This window comes from Aquarana catesbeiana, linkage group LG01 (genome assembly GCF_042186555.1).
Source record: "Aquarana catesbeiana isolate 2022-GZ linkage group LG01, ASM4218655v1, whole genome shotgun sequence".
Taxonomy (NCBI): Eukaryota; Metazoa; Chordata; class Amphibia; order Anura; family Ranidae; genus Aquarana; species Aquarana catesbeiana.
In genome coordinates, this window is record NC_133324.1 from 629,416,666 (window position 1) to 629,420,166 (window position 3,501).

Consider the following 3,501-nt stretch of genomic DNA (forward strand, 5'->3'; position numbering starts at 1 on the left):
ACTTAAATCAAATGACCCTGTCTCTCTGTCTATCTATCTCTCTCTCAACGCCGGAACACACTACACAGGGCTGACGTGCAGGTGGCCTTATATAGTGTGGGGCGTATACTAAACCCCCTGAGCCATAATTGGCCAAAGCCACCCTGGCTTTGGCCAATTACGGCTCTCTGTACAGACGGCGCTGTGATTGGCCAAGCATGCGGGTCATAGTGCATGCTTGGTCAATCATCAGTCAGCAATGCACTGCGATGCCGCAATTATGGGCCGTGATGCGCCACTTGAATTTGGCACGAACGGCCCATATCGTTCGTAATTCAACGAACGGGCGAACATACGATGTTCGAGTCAAACATGAGTTCGACTCGAAAACGAAGCTCATCCCTACTGCCAAACAAGCCTGCTTTGTCTCTCTTATTAATTCCTTGTCATCCAGTCCCCGTCGGCTCTTCTCAACCTTTAGCTCTCTGCTTCGTCCCCAACCCCTCTACCCACTAACTCACTCACTGCCTAAGAGATTGCCAATCACTTCAAAGACAAGATTGATACAAATTGTGAGGACACCTCCACTGTGCGCACATCTTCCCCACCCAACATACCTTGCCTAACATCACATTCAACACTCTCCTCTTTTGAATTGGCTACTACTGAAGAGGTTACAAAACTTTTCTCAGACGCCCACCTAACCAATTGTCCCTTGTATCCTATTCCCTCATAACTACTACGGTCACCCTCTTCTTCTATCCTATGCTCCCTCACTCACATCTTCAATCTCTCCCTCTCTAGTGGCATCTTCCCCTCCCCACTAAAACATGCGCAGATCACTTCCATACTTAAAAAGCCCTCACTGGACCCCACCAACCTAAACAACTTAAGACCCATCTCATTGCTCCCATTCACCTCTAAACTTCTAGAACGCTTAGTTCACAACCGTCTTAGCTCCTACCTCAGTGAAAATAACCTTCTTGACCCCTTACAGTCTGGCTTTCGCTCGCAGCACTCCACAGAAACTGCTTTACTAAATCTCACTAACAATTTACTAACTGCTAAAACCAACAGCCAGTACTCTATACTCCTAATACTTGACCTCTCTGCGGCCTTTGATACTGTTGACCATCCGCTCCTTCTCAATAAACTACATTCCCTTAGCCTCCGAGATTCTGCTCTATTCTGGTTCTCTGCCTATCTATTACAGCGCTCCTTCAGTGTCACCTACAACTGTGTCTCCTTCTCTACTTTGCCACTTTCTGTGGGGGTCCCCCGAGGCTCTGTTATTGGACCCCTTCTCTTCTACACCTCCTCCCTTGGTCACTTGATAACTGCCCACGGCTTCCAATACACATAGTTACATAGTAGGTGAGGTTGAAAAAAGACACAAAGTCCATGAAGTCCAACCTATGTGTGTGATTATATGTCATTACTACATTGTATATCCCTGTATGTTGCAGTCGTTCAGGTGCTTATCTAATAGTTTCTTGAAACTATCGATGCCCCCTGCTAAGACCACCGCCTGTGAAAGGGAATTCCACATCCTTGCCGCTCTTACAGTAAAGAACCCTCTACGTAGTTTAAGGTTAAACCTCTTTTCTTCTAATTTTAACGAGTGGCCACGGGTCTTGTAATGCCCCGTACACACGGTCGAACTTTGTTCGGACATTCCGACAACAAAATCCTAGGATTTTTTCCGACGGATGTTGGCTCAAACTTGTCTTGCATACACACGGTCACACAAAGTTGTCGGAAAATCCGATCGTTCTAAACGCGGCGACATAAAACACGTACATCGGGACTATAAACGGGGCAGTGGCCAATAGCTTTCATTTTTATTTATTCTGAGCATGCGTGGCACTTTGTCCGTCGGATTTGTGTACACACGATCGGAATTTCTGACAACGGATTTTGTTGTCAGAAAATTTTATATCCTGCTCTCAAACTTTGTGTGTCGGAAAATCCGATGGAAAATGTGTGATGGAGCCCACACACGGTCAGAATTTCCGACAACAGGGTCCTATCACACATTTTCAATCGGAAAATCCGACCGTGTGTACGGGGCATTAAACTCCCTTCTGCGAAAAAGTTTTATCCCTATTGAGGGGTCACCAGTATGACATTTGTATATTGAAATCATATCCCCTCTCAAGCGTCTCTTCTCCAGAGAGAATAAGTTCAGTGCTCGCAACCTTTCCTCATAACTAATATCCTCCAGACCCTTTATTAGCTTTGTTGCCCTTCTCTGTACTCGCTCCATTTCCAGTACATCCTTCCTGAGGACTGGTACCCAGAACTGGACAGCATACTCTAGGTGCGGCCGGACCAGAGTCTTGTAGAGTGAGAGAAGTTTTATCTCTGGAATTAATTCCCTTTTTAATGCATGCCAATATTCTGTTTGCTTTGTTAGCAGCAGCTTGGCATTGCATGCCATTGCTGAGCCTATCATCTACTCGGACCCCCAGGTCCTTTTCCATCCTAGATTCTCCCAGAGTTTCTCCCCCCAGTGTATAGATTGCATTCATATTTTTGGCACCCAAATGCATTATTTTAAATTTTTCTACATTGAGCCTCATTTGCCTTGTAGTTGCCCACCCCATTAATTTGTTCAGATCTTTTTGCAAGGTTTCCACATCCTGCGGAAAAGTTATTGCCCTGCTTAACTTAGTATTGTCTGCAAATACAGAGATTGAGCTGTTTACCCCATCCTCCAGGTCATTTATGAACAAATTAAACAGGATTGGTCCCAGCACAGAACCCTGGGGGACCCCACTACCCATCCCTGACCATTCTGAATACTCCCCATTTATCACCACCCTCTGAAATCGCCCTTGTAGCCAGTTTTCAATCCATGTACTTACCCTATGGTTTATGCCAATTTTGCACAGTAAATGTTTATGGGGAACTGTGTCAAATGCTTTTTCAAAATCCATATACACCACATCTACGGGCCTTCCTTTATCTAGATGGCAACTCTTTTTAAATTCTTTATTTTTACAGTGAAAATAAGCAATCATAATACCATTCCATCATACAAATTCCAGGACAATAAAAGTACCATAATAAATGCAGTATTTCCAATCATATTCATACTTCACCGGCAGACTCAACCTGGACCTATTGTTACTACATCGATGAACCTCAATAATTTCGACTCTCCTCTTATTTTTATCATACAAAAACCCAAACCCAACATAATTAAACATAACCAAACAAAAAAAAAAAAAGATTCCCTAGAAAAAAGTCCCCCCCAGTCCCAGAGACGATGGACCGTCCACCTGCACTCCCCTAACGTATGCCGGACGAGATCTCACTCCCCTCCTGCACCCCCCAATAACCTCTTCCGGGTGTACAAATACCTCCCATGGGGCCCATGTTTCAGTAAATTGTTCTTTTCTATCTAACGTCGTAAGCACTAGGTCCTCCATTATCCCCATGCTTCTAACTTTATTGAGCCACAAGGTAATCAGAGGTGATCGAGGGTCCTTTCAGCACAAAGTAATACTGACTTTTGCT